Here is a 14,092-nt window from a genome sequence, read left to right as displayed (position 1 = left end):
TCAGAAATAATAACGGCAGGCCTAATAATGTTGTAATGTACCAACATTTTAAACACTAGGATAATTTAGTTCCCCTCACTTTACAACAAATCCTTTACATTCCCCCCCCCCCCATGAGTTTTTGCCATGAGACCAAGTTGCGTAAATATGAATCTATTGTAATTTCGGATCATAGCCCAGTTGTTTTAAAATTAGCTTTTCCCAATTCACCGGAAGACATGGCGCTTTAATAATTTCATTCTTCTGATTCATCCTTTGTAGACCTTATTAATAGTAGAATCGATTTTTTTCTTATCTATCAATAACACCTCAGATGTTAGTAAAGCTACACTTTGGGAGTCTCTAAAAGCCTATATTAGGGGGGAAATAATTTAATTTTCATCATGGGAGAGGAAAAAAAGAAACCAGCAACTAAATGATCTTATTAACCAAATTAAACAGTTAGACTTAAAATGTGCAATTAAGCCCTCACCTGAAATTTTTAAAGAAAGAACAAAGATACAGACAGAGATTGATCTAATAACATCCGAACAGACAGAAAAACTTTTGCTTCAATCCCGCTCTAAATTATATGAACATTCGGACAAATCTGGGAAAATTCTTGCTCAACAAATAAGACGGTACTCGACTACAAATACTATAACATCCATTCGTAGGGATGATGGCAGGGTCACCAAGGATGAGTTAGAAATAAATTCGGTCTTTGAACAATTCTATAAGGCCTTGTATTCATCTGAAATTGACTATAACCCTTCCAAACTTGCTTCTTTTTTTACTTCTATTCAAATGCCCCAAATCCCATCTGATGATAATGCAGAATTGGAGAAAATTCAAAATTTAGAAGAACTTAATGTAGCTCTCTCAAACAGGCAAAACTCAAAAGCTCCTGGGCCAGATGGCTTTATGGTAGAATTTTTAAAAACGTTTAAAGGTAAACTAATGCCTCTGCTACTTGCTGTACTTGAGGAATCATTCTCTATAGGCTGCCTCCCACACGCATTCTATCAAGCGACAATTTCCGTTATACCAGTGGTGTAGTGGTGCCTGGAGAAGTGGGTATACTCTTAATTTATGCCCCCATTTTTTTAAGCGGCCCAGCAAAGGTTGAACGGCCTGTGTTATAAACAGTGACGTAAGACTAGTCTTGCATATTTAGTTCACCCCAAAATGGGCCAGTAGTATTTGCACATTTTCACTTACTGTAACTTCTGCTACTTGACTTCACGGAGTAAGGATCATTATTAAATTAATATTAGCCACAAAAGAAGTGCAGATTTTGCAATAAATAATTCAAATGTAAAAATTACATAGACTGCAACAATTAACATTTTGTCAGAACCTCTAGTAGACAAGCTATTTTGTTTAGTTATCTGTAGGAGGATCATGATCTCTATTTAATACCAAAAAAAACTATTTACAATTTATCTATATACTACATAGTGCAAAAAAATAAATAAAATAAAATAAAATTGTTTAGAGCAGTTTTAATACAATTAAGCACTAGTCAAAGTATAATACTCAACTACGATAAGAAAGACAAAACTATCTAGTGTATTTACAGATGAAACTGGCCTGCACTTGAAGCCCTGAACAGGTCAGTGATGTTGCTACATTTCACTGCTTCTTCGGGCCGTTTTCTCTCTTTCATCGAGTCCCGCGCATCGGTTCTGTTCGGAATCGTTTGACGGAAGCGCGGAACACACGTGAGCCGATTCGTGTAGCGCAGTGCTGATAGTCAAGACTAACCGATTTATGATATATTATCGATTTATTATCAATGACAGAATCGGTAATGATCACTTCGGTTAATTGAGAAGGCATCAATATAAAATATTATTAATAATAATATAACTAAAAAAAATTAAAAAACAGGGCAGCGGGCCAAATTAGTTGCCAGGCCACCGGGAATTCTCCCGGTGCTCACGATGGCCAGTCCGGGCCTGACTCTAAGCAATCTCTAATGAAATCGGTCGGGTTTTCTCTGTAGCTGTTTTGAACTTAGGCTACTGTTTGAAGGCATTCGTTTACTGGATCCTTGAACTGAAAAGTTTACTGGTTTAAAAAAAAAATCTGATTGCAAAAACTTGCTTCTTTTCATTTTTAAGGTATTGTTTTCGTTATAATGTACAGATTCAAATTAGGAGTCAATAATTAAATATTATTTTATCACTCTGCGCGCCTCCCTGACATGCACTCAAGCCCCAGACCGACTCCGCTTGCATTCACGTGATTTGTCGAGATGAGAGGCGGGCGTGGGCGCAATCATCAATCAAATGTAAAGAGACGCTGGCGCATCCTCCTGACCGCATCACTGTCTTTACTGGGTATGTTTAGGGAATATTTAATGCATTTATTGACATGCGATTTGATTAGCTAGTCATGGTGGACTGTCATGATTTTGTCTAATGCGGGACACTACTGAATGATGCGCATCAGAGGGGATTTAGAAGTGGGTATACGCAAAGCCGACTGATAAAGAAGTGGGTATACGCCGTATACCTGCGTATACCCTCCACTACACCACTGCGTTATACCTAAAAAAGGGAAAGACCCTCTGAACTGTGGCTCATTTCGGCCTATATCTTTGCTCAATGTGGATTGTAAAATATTGGCATGTTCTCCCTATTTTAGCCCCAGATCAGACTGGCTTAATTAAAAAACGATTTTCTTTTTTTAATATACGCAGAGTATATTTGATATTATTTATTCTCCTGACTCAAATAAGCATATACCTGAAATTTTAATATCTCTAGACGCTGAAAAAGCCTTTGACAGAGTGGAGTGGAGCTATCTTTTGAGCCGTCTAGAGAGATTTGGTGTGAATCCAAATTTTTGACTTGGGTAAAACTCTTCTATGCTTCTCCCTTTTCTTCTGTTATTACAAACAACACTAGTTCACAATATTTTCCTTTGTATAGGGGAACTAGACAGGGTTGCCCTCTGTCCCCCTTATTATTTGCAGTGGCGATTGAACCTTTAGCCATTTTGCTGAGATCAACCTCAGATATCCAGGGTATATCTCGGGGGGACAGAGAGCACAAGTTATCACTCTATGCAGATGACCTGCTTTTATTTATCGCAGATCCTCATAGTTCTCTCCTTCATGTTATGACTGCACTTGAGCGTTTTAGCCGCATTTCGGGATACAAACTCAACCTCTCTGAGAGTGAATTATTTCGTACAAATTGCGTAGCAAAAAATACTTCTTTTTCTCACTACCCATTTGCAGTAGCCCCTGATAAATTGACAGGGGTGTGAAGTAACGAATTACAAATACTCACGTTACAGTAGGCTAATTAAGTAGTTTTTATCAGTGATTGTACTTTTTTGAGTAGTTTAAAAATTGTGTACTTTGACTTTTACTTGAGTACATTTTAAGTGATGTATCGGTATGGGCAAAGTCTTTAGTAACAATCATGCTGAAGAAGCTCCCCCTTTGTTGGAAGGAGAAGAGTGTTGGTATTTGCCCCTCTTCGGGGTATATCACCCTAAAAAACCCGGGAACATAAGAGTGGTTTTTGACTCTAGTGCTCATCATGAGGGTGTCTCGCTGAATTATGTTCTTTTATCCGGGCTAGACATGAACAACACCCTTCTAGGGGTGCTCATGCGATTTCGCAAGGAAGCAGTAGCTATAACAGCTGACATTGAACAAATGTTCTACTGTTTCTTAGTGAGAGAGGACAACCGCAATTTCCTAAGGCTTCTGTGGTTCCGTAATAATGACCCATCTGAAGACATTATTGAGTATCGCATGCGAGTCCATGTGTTTGGCAACAGTCCCTCCCCTGCTGTAGCCATCTATTGTCTCCGACAGTCTGTCAAAGATGGTGATCCTGATGTCAAGAACTTTGTGAACCATGATTTTTATGTAGACGATGGGTTGAAGTCTCTTCCTACAGTCAAGGCAGCAGTAGACCTGCTCAAAGACACACAGAGGACTCTTGCTGGTTCCAACTTACGCCTTCACAAGATAGCTTCGAACAGCAAAGAAGTTCTAAAGGCCTTCCCATCTCAAGATCATGCCAGCGATCTTAAAGATTTGGATCTTGGCTCTGACATGCTGCCTACGCAGCGCAGTCTGGGACTGAACTGGAGTCTGAAGTCTGACACTTTTGCTTTCGAAATCGCTACTGGAGCAAAACCCTTTACTCGTCGAGGTGTTCTATCAACTGTTAATAGCATCTACGATCCCCTTGGTTTTGTTGCCCCAGTTACAATCCAGGGCAAATTGACCATGAGAGAGTGCAACACCAGGGACGACATTATACAGATGCATTGGCCACATTCTACTTTAGCGTCCTATCGCTGTAGTGTGTATTTCCAAGCATCACAGCATATTATATCAATGTGAATGTTATTTTGCTTCTGTAGTTTTGTAAATTTCTGGACATTATTATTTAATGTGTACATTTGTTTATTTGTAGTTTCACTCTATACCCAAGACCATTAAACCTGTGGGCAAACAAACTTCTTGTCTTCAGAGTCGTGTGAGGGAAGGGAGTTTATCTGACTGTCAAAACAAAATGAAAGCTATGTTAAGGACAGTACATCCTTACAAATTGTATTGTCAGCATAACAATTTGCCATCCTTCTAGAACAATGTGCATTTATGTTAAAATTGTAACATAAATGATCAAGTTTAGTTATTTTTATTTCTTTATTGCAAAACGCTAAAACTGGCACCGTTTTGGAGAGAAATGGGCTCTCATTTTAACCCATATCATGGTGTGTGATGCTGAACTATGAGTTTCTAATTGTGTTTGTATTTGCACTGTTCTAAACATTAATATTTTATGTGCAACAACAGCATGCTGTCTCGGCATGACACATGATTTTAAATCTATTTTTTTAATGTACAACTTTACTCTCCTCTTGGAACAAACTAGGATATTCCTTGAAAAATGGTCTAAGCTCCCCACTTCTTTGATTGGTAGGATCAATGTAATTAAAATGAATACGCTCCCTACATTTTTATATTTGTTCCAAACTATACCGATTTACATTAAGAAATCGTTTTTTGCTCATTTAAATAAGATAATCTCGTCTGATCTTTGGAATAAGAAACCCCCCAGAATACGTCTACAATTTCTGCAAAACCCTAAAGAACAGGAGGGATGGCCCTCCCAAATTTTCAACTATATTATTGGGCTTGTAACTTAAGAGCTCTGACTTATTGGCAAGGTTCACATTATCTAAATCACGTACCGGATTGGGTCCAGATAGAATCCTCAGCCTGCCTTCCTTCCTCGCTTTCAGCTCTTCTATTTTCACCCTTGCCGATAGGTCTATACTCCCAATCGTTGCACCCAATGGTATGGAAGTCCATTCAGATTTGGGCCCAAATTCGCAAATATTTCGGATGGAAAAAAGGTTAAATTTGTGCCCCAGTTGCCAGAAATCATATATTTTCTCAGCCTCTGAACGACCAGGCATTCTTGCTATGGCAAGAAAAAGGTATCTTAACATTTAAAGATCTTTTTGCTGATGGCTGCTTCTTGTCTTTTGCCCAATTAGAATCTCAATTTAAAATACCTAAAGCCCACTTTTTCAGATATCTACAGGTGCGCGATTTCACATGCAATAATTTTTCCTCTTTTCCTTCCCTTCCTGAACAAAACCCTATTGATCAACTTTTTCCTGACGACCCAGAACAAAGAGGAACCATTTCTGGCTTATTTACAAAACTTTTATCATTATTATCCACTTCTATAACTGCACAAAGAGACTTTCTGGCAACTGGACCTTACAGGGGTCATATGATGCTTTTTTAAAGATAATTATTTTGTATATTTGGTGTATCAAAATATGTTGACATGCTTTAATGTTAAAAAAAACACATTATTTTTCAGTATCGTCTATTTGTGCTAGACACAGCCTTATTCAATTTAAAGTGGTACATAGACTTCATCTTTCCAAGGCCAAACTGGCAAAGATGTATCCCTCGGTTGACCCCACCTGTACAAGATGTAAGCAGTCCCCTGCTACATTAGCCCATATGTTTTGGCTATGTCCTAGTTTGTCTGTTTTTTGCTCTCATATTTTTTTATCTTATTCTAGAATATTTTGTAAAGATGTTTGTGCAAATCCTTTAACTGCCATCTTTGGTATTGTATGTGAAAATAACACTGTCAAAAAGTGAATTGGACTGCATCGCCTTTACTTCTCTTTTGGCAAGGCGCTTGATTTTAATTAATTGGAAACAGTAATTTCCCCCTTCTTTTAAACAGTGGGCCAGAGATGTTACAATTCCTGAGTTTGGAAAAAATAAGACTTAATTTAAAGGGTTCCGGGTCTAAGTTCACTGCCATATGGTGTCCTTTCCTGAATCGCGGGAAGCAGACGGCTGCCCCTCTTTCCTCGAAAAAAGAGACAAACGAGAGCGGAGCTTTTTCCCTTTTTCCCTTTCCCGTGCTCTTCGCCCAAACAAATAACGCATAGATCGTGTGTGTCATCAGATGTTAAACAACGTCAACACGGATGCACACATCCTTAAACGCTTTGCTAGTGCTCGCCATAATGAGATGAATAGAGATCGCTCTTACCACAGAAATGCACGCTTCAAACAAAACAGTCAATGAAGGCGAAGAAGAGAATGATGTGTGCTCCCGGCGCCTATTTATTCTATAGTCGCACCGGTAGTTACGTCATGGCTGTCGCCGGCCAACGAGTTGGTGTTTTTTCAATGTATGCTTCAGACACGGGTCACGACGAGGCGTTCCCCCATAGCGACCCCTAGAGGACGCAGTTCGAAGTTCCCATGAAAGGGAACAGTCATTTCCCCCTTCTTTTAAACAGTGGGCCAGAGATGTTACAATTCCTGAGTTTGGAAAAAATAAGACTTAATTTAAAGGGTTCCGGGTCTAAGTTCACTGCCATATGGTGTCCTTTCATAAATTATTTACAAAACCAAGTATAATTGTAAGTGGATAAACTGATGCTGATGCTGTCAGGTTTTGCTTGTGATTTACTGATGTTATTTTCTCTTTCTTGTCTTTGTTTATATGTACACAATGTAAAATCACAATGTCTGTATGCATGTTGTGTTGTTAGTTGTGTTGATATGTGAATGTATGTTTTTGATTATCTAAATAAATATAAAATTAGGAGAAAAAAAATAGAAAAAAAAATCAAAATTCTCATAAAATTATCCCTGTGACATTTTCTGTTTAGGTTTTTGGAAGCATTAGGGGTAAAGCAGCACACGTATTCATATGTGCTTTTTGGTTCGGTACGCATATGTACACAAGAAATACAGCGTTGTAGGCTATTAACCAGTCTTACCACCAATAATCACAATAGGCTCTGTGTATTGTTATCGATAAGAATCATAGGCTGTGTCCGAAATCGCCCCCATACTCCTAAATAGGGGACAGCTATTTTATAGTGGTGTCTGAAACCATAGTGGAAGTTATTGAGTGTACTCATTCAACCACATAATGCACCACAGTAACAACCAATGTGCACTCACAGGCTAGAGAATACCCATAATGCACTTAAAGGGTTGTGTCAAATTTATTCCCTCATCTCGCCAGAAAGTGGTGCCCTCAGCTGAATCAACCATGCATCTGTTTTCCATACCACTGGTCCAATGTGGGTACAGCATTATATCGTATAGGTATAAATTTTGTTTAAATTAATTCTTAAATAATTTAAGTAAGGTTTATACATGCTAGTTTAGAGCTTAGCCATTTTGCTAAGTTACAAATGATTATTAAACAGCAAGCACAAACTATGCAAAAGCGGCAGACTCACTCGTTTTCATTCACTCCTTCAACTACACTATACTAGTGCACTAATGTAGGGAAGGGTATGGGGGTGATTTTGAACACAGCAATAGCCTCATCCTTCAAATTTTGTCCATTTTATCACAAAATTCAAACAAATAATGTTTTTCCATACCGAAATGCAACTTCAAAGCTGAGGTACGTACCTTTGCTTTTGTGTACCATTACAACCCTAGAAGGCAAATGATAGGATTTAGAAAAAACGAAACCAAAATTTCCTGACAAGTGTATTTTTTTTTTTTTACTCAGACAAATTAATGAATAATTTTAATCCCTGCTTAATGTTGATCCCTGGACATTCTCATAAAATTATTAATGGATTATACCCAAATTGCTCTAAATTCCTGTGTTCTAGAATACATATAATCACTGCCAAATGTGCTTCAACTAAGTGCATAAAGGCCCCAATATACTTCAAGGTAAATCGAAGTCTTTGATGTGGAAATCTTTTCAGGTAAACCTAACCCCATTACTTTAGTCAAAAGGTGCTAAGAAGCTCAAAAATACCCAAAAAGGCTACAAAAAAAATCAAAAATCGTTTGAATGCTTTAAAGCTTGTTGTAAGTGACACTTCCTGTTGCTAGTTGGCAGCGTTATGATTGTTACTCGCAATAAGTCACATCCATGCTTCCATCAAACATACAGCTCAAATTTGAACTACATCAGTCAACGTGTGCGAATATTATAACATGCTTTTTATTTCCTTTTTTTTGGCGAAAGTTTACCACCTTGCCTCGGCCAAATCATTCAGTATCATAAATCCATTCACATTTTAGCATCTTCAGTGTCTTGGCATTGTGTTGACTGAGTTTGGTGGCGGTCGCATTAATTCTCTAGAAGGAGTATGTAAAGGTTCAGAGTTGCTGACTTCTCTTGAGCAGAGCATATGACATGCAGCGCAAAAGTTGTTCAGCTTGATGAGTCCTATACATGTATTGGGCTTAGTGCATATACTTTCACAGCGTTGGGCCCTAATCAGAAAGAAGTGTTAATGAAGTGCATAACATCTTGACATGGAGTTAAATATCTGAGGTGTGTGGTTAACAGGTTTGCAGACCACGGCTGTATGCTGCAGGTGAGGGATGTCAAGTTTTTTCCTGATGGACGCTCTGTGGTGGACAGAGTGCTCAGAGTGCTCACTCACAGCCAGAGAGATGGATACCACACAGCCAAGATTGAATATTTGGAGGATAAAAAGGTATAGAGATTTTTGCAGTCTATGAGCACAAAAGTCCAAATTCAAAAATGGTATATTGTGTGTGTGTGTGTGTGTGAGAGAGAAAGAGAGAGAGAGAGAGAGAAAATAACAAAATCACCAGTCTTCCACACTGACCATAAATGTGCATGTGTGTTCAGGTTGAAGGAGAGGAGTTGACTGAGCTCCTGAAGTTGCATGACTCTGTGTATGATCAGGCCTTGGGCTGGTTCACTTCCCTTAAAGATGATATGAAGAACCAAATCATCAGCCACTTTGGGCAGCTGCCTGTCAAAGACTCTGACCCACAGGTGAATGTTTGGATCAAATCATTCTCACATTTGTTCTAAATCATTGTTCATTGTAATCTTACCTCTAAACTGTCTGCTGCATATCAGATCCGTATTTAATTTTTCTTTTAAAATTCTTGTAGTTTTTAAAATGGCAGGCTAATCTAATACATTCAGTGCTAATGTTTGATTGTGTTCTTTTTTTTTCTCTCAGGATAATCCCAATGGTCCTGCGTGGTGTTGGTGGCTGTTGGCTGTGCTGCCGCTGGAAAACAAAGCCCAGCTGACCATCCTCGCCATGAACACTCTTAAGGATCGGCTGATCGCCATCCGCAGGGTCCTCATTTTTGTAACTCGCAAGCGCCCTCAATGATAAATGAGGTCTTGGTCTAAATGAGATTATCAACATCAACCCATAGCTTGGGAATGCTGATTCAGGCTGGGGTCACTGAGGTTTCTTCCAGCGGCCATCTTGGTCCGTCATTGCAGCACACAACCCTCACCAGATAGTCACCTGTGACATTGTTCAATTAAAAAAAAATTGCATCTAAATATGTTCATTTAGGCTCATCAGTTGGCAGTGGTGAGCTAAGTTGTAGTCATGCTATGAGAGAGATCATCATTAATGGCCTACATTAGGAAGTTCTCATTTAGTTCAGGTGCAGTCAAACCGTTTACCAGTTTAACAGTAGCATCAAACATGAAAACAGTGGGAAGTTTGTTTTTTAAGCATCTTCGGTCCTTTGAAAATAACACCTCTGTTTTGTGCTTAGGTAGTGTGTACGACTGACCAAATGCTTCCCATGGGCTTGCAAATATAAAAACTGGCCTTGTGTGTTAGTTAAAAAAAATCCATGTGCTTCAGTTTGGAAATGAGCAGTCACCTTATTTCCATATTGTAAAAGATGATTAAAAGAAAAACTAATTTTACTTAATTTAATATTACATGTACTGTAACCCTGCTTTCTCTGTATCTTTGTTTCTTATACACATTTAGATGTCTAGTTCATTCACAAAACATAAACTCTGTCAGAAATTACAATGTTCTACTGACATCCATTTAATTTTCCCCCATGGGTTTAAAAGGCCGCACACTCCTACCTTGAATACAGCCTTAATGATATTTAGTAACAACAACAGGTGTTGTTTTTATATTTCAAGAGTCTGTTTGTGATTTTTGTCATGAAGTGAATATTAATTGGAAAAAATGTAAACATTCAGAATGAGTAAATTGTAAACTGGAGCCAAATTGTGTGAAGTCCTACTATAAATCATGTTTGAACAGGCACCATTTTTATGCGTGACGTGTAATATACATGTAGAGTGCAATGTGTGGATGGGTGGCTTATGTCTATATATTAATCTTTATAGACTATGAGAGGCCTTCGAGCATTCATTCATTTTCTACTCATTGTTCTTTTCTCTGTGATGTGCATGTCTTGTGTATATCCATTATCTACCTTTTCCTGTGCAAATTACTACTTAAATGCTGCATTTTTGGTGTAAATGTGTAAATCAGTATGAAATAAATCCTATTTTATATTTTAAAGCAAAAAATGTTCTGTTTCTATGTGCCTTTTCAAAGCCATGAATTGAATGAGTCAGAGAAGTCTGTGACAGTCATTACAATGTTTGCTAAAGGAAGTAACTTTACGTGCTATGATGTTACTCATACAAGCCCAGCTGACCATCCTCGCCATGAACGCTCTTAAGGATCGGCTGATTGCCATCCGCAGGGTCCTCATTTTTGTAACTCGCAAGCGCCCTCGATGATAAATGAGGTCTTGGTCTAAATGAGATTATCAACATCAACCCATAGCTTTGGAATGCTGATTCAGGCTGGGGTCACTGAGGTTTCTTCCAGCGGCCATCTTGGTTTCGTCATTGCAGCACGCAACCCTCACCAGTTAGTCACCTGTGACATTGTTCAATGAAAAAAAAAATTACATCTAAATATGTTAATTTAGGCTCATCAGTTAGCAGTGGTGAGCTAAGTTGTAGTCATGCTATGAGAGAGATCATCATTAATGGCCTACATTAGGAAGTTCTCATTTAGTTCAGGTGCAGTCAAACCGTTTACAAGTTTAACAATAGGATCAAAGATGAAAACAGTGGGAAGTTTGTTTTTTAAGCATCTTCGGTCCTTTGAAAATAACACCTCTGTTTTGTGCCTAGGTAGTGTGTACGACTGATCAAATGATTCCCATGGCCATGGGCTTGCAAATATCTGTCATTTATGTCTTAATAGATTGGATAAATATTACATGAAATGTTAAGAATTGAAATCATATTAGATTTATTTTGTCTTCATTCTTTTCATCTTTCATTTCAGTTCAATTTTGTCATGAATACTATGGATGGACGGACGGACGGACGGACGGATAAGATAGATAGATAAAATTAAGGCAGGCTAGTTGTCAATCCCTCATTGGACAATGTCTACCTGTAACTTATTTTCATAATTTTATTTTCAATGTGTAAACAATTAAGTGCCTGAGCTTGACCAGATCATCTTTTTGAAAGTATGCCCTGGTTGACCCTTTTATGGAAATACTTCAGTACATTACAACACAAGCATATTTATTTTTTAAGCTACAGGCGATATACAGTATACCAGACTGTATACATACATTTAAGAGATGTATGCACAACAGATATGAATAACCACTTCACTGAGGCGCGTCAGTGGTTTAAAAAAATACCTTTATGAATGAATGCTACAGCTCTTCAACCATCAACATGACATAGAAACTCCATGTAGACATGGTTGGCAATAATGCCAACATGAGTTCTTGTGCTCTTGTGCCAAGGCCATATCGTAGAGTAGGTTTATATCAACATCTGCTAAATAAAGTCTACCGTATTACACTTTTCTAATTGGATGGTCTTTTTAACCCTCTTGTTGTGTTCCAGTAATTTTGACCTGGAGAGGGTTTTCCTAAAATTGCTAGTTAATGTTATTGCATTGGACTAAGAGGTACATCTCAAATCAATCAATTCCAAAAATAAATACAAAATCTTTTTAAATGGCTAATCATTTTTTACCAGGAAAACCAATTTAGGTAAAGGATTTTCAGCACAGTACAATGGTTTATGCTTAAGTTTTTAGCAGCATGATGCATCATTTTGATTCTCACTTTCTTCCTATTCAAGACAACAGATATGTCTGCATTGACTGACAGCTGTTGACAACAGTGATGTGTTGCCATTTTCAAAGAAGCTCATAACATGGAATCAGTGTCTTACAGTTTTACAGAAAGGTGTGTTTGGATAATGATTCAGAAATTATGCAAGAACGTACTCGATTACTAACGTAACCTCGGTTCCATGAGATACGGAACGAGTACTGCGTCTGTTTAAATACTTTTTCTCCGATGACTGAAGCCTTTCAATAACGCAGTGTAACTGCACGGCCATTGGTTCATGCAGTGAATAAAAAACGAACCAATGGCTCGGCAGCGGAGCTGCACGAGCCTACGGCGGTAAAGCCTGCCAAAGCCCGCCAGAATGGGCGGGGTCATTTGGCTATATAAGCGGCACATCGCCATAGGATCCTCAGGTTACTTCGACTGAAGTGACGACTGAGTCGTGCAGCTACATAGCACGGCAAAATACGCAGTACTCGTTCCGTATCTCAGGGAACCGAGGTTACTGTACGTTCCTTATCGATACTTCACTCTTACTGCGTCAGGAAAGCGAAACTACTTTGTTTGGTCTTCCAAAAGAGGACGATATCGAGAAGCGGAATCCAGCCCGGGGTCGTCATGTGTGGTTGCCGCTCATTCGTCGTATCCGCCGGGCACCAGACCGATGAGCTTTGTAAAAATCGACGCGTTTCAAAAAGGCGGGGCATAGAGGAGAATGTTCTTTTTAGCAGCATCATATGACCCCTTTAAGATGCTTGGGGAACCAGTACAATCCTGCCGTGCTATGCTAGAGCAACGACTAATTCTTGAACTTGCCTTAAGCACCCAAGGGGGCCTAGAGGGACCAAGTATTTTGCAGGGAAGCCCCGCCAAAGGACAGTAGGGCTAAACACAGAGAGGTCGGCCCAGCCTTGTATCATCATCCCGAAATAATTCAGTACAGCCTCGGAACAGGGCCAAAAGCGTACATGAAGGAGGCAAACGCCAAGCACTGGTTGTCATATGACAGAGTGCCCTGCTATGCAGAAAGGACCCGCGCCTGTAAGGCCGGGATGTCCAGACTATAGAATCTGGCAAATGTGGACGGCGAGGCCCAGCATTGAAGGCCCAAAGAAGAGTATGCTAGCATAATAGCGTCGATTATCCATTTGGAAAGTCTCTGCTTCGTAACCGGACAACCCTTGGTGCGGCCACCGAAGCATACAAATAGCTGATCTGACCGCTTGAACGGGGCGGAACACTCAACATAGACTTTCAGCGCCCTGACGGGACAGAGTAAGTTCAACTCGCTCCAAAGGAGGAAGCGCCGATAGAGTTATTACCTGTGCTTTAAATGGAGTAGAGAGCACTTTAGGTACACAACCATGCCTTGGTTTTAGGACGACCTTGGAGTCGTTGGGCCCGAATTCGAGGCAGGTGGGGCTCACTGATAGCGCCCGCAAATCTCCCATACGCTTTACCGATGCTAATGCTATGTCTTAAGCGTCAGGGGACGAAGTTCAATGGACTGTAGCGGTTCAAATGGAGGGCTCTTCAGAGCCCTCAACACCAGAAAATGAACAACCAAGTTGTTCCTGCCCACCGATTGGCCAGCTATAGGAGTGTGAGAGGCTGCTATGGCTGCTACATAGACCTTGAGCATGGAAGGGGAACGGACCTTATCCAACAGCTCTT

The 14,092-nt window shown here is 39.4% G+C and overlaps 1 pseudogene; it reads left to right on the top strand.

Annotated features, from left to right (window-relative positions):
- Window positions 1–10,788, top strand: part of LOC107659524 (LON peptidase N-terminal domain and RING finger protein 2-like) — a 54,194-nt pseudogene extending 43,406 nt beyond the window's left edge.
- Window positions 10,789–14,092: the final 3,304 nt, after the last annotated feature.

The sequence above is a fragment of the Sinocyclocheilus anshuiensis genome, unplaced genomic scaffold (assembly GCF_001515605.1).
Source record: "Sinocyclocheilus anshuiensis isolate Anshui unplaced genomic scaffold, SAMN03320099.WGS_v1.1 scaffold1345, whole genome shotgun sequence".
Lineage (NCBI taxonomy): Eukaryota > Metazoa > Chordata > Actinopteri > Cypriniformes > Cyprinidae > Sinocyclocheilus > Sinocyclocheilus anshuiensis.
Note: the sequence above shows the minus strand (reverse complement) of the source record. Positions and strands in the feature narration are given on the sequence as shown.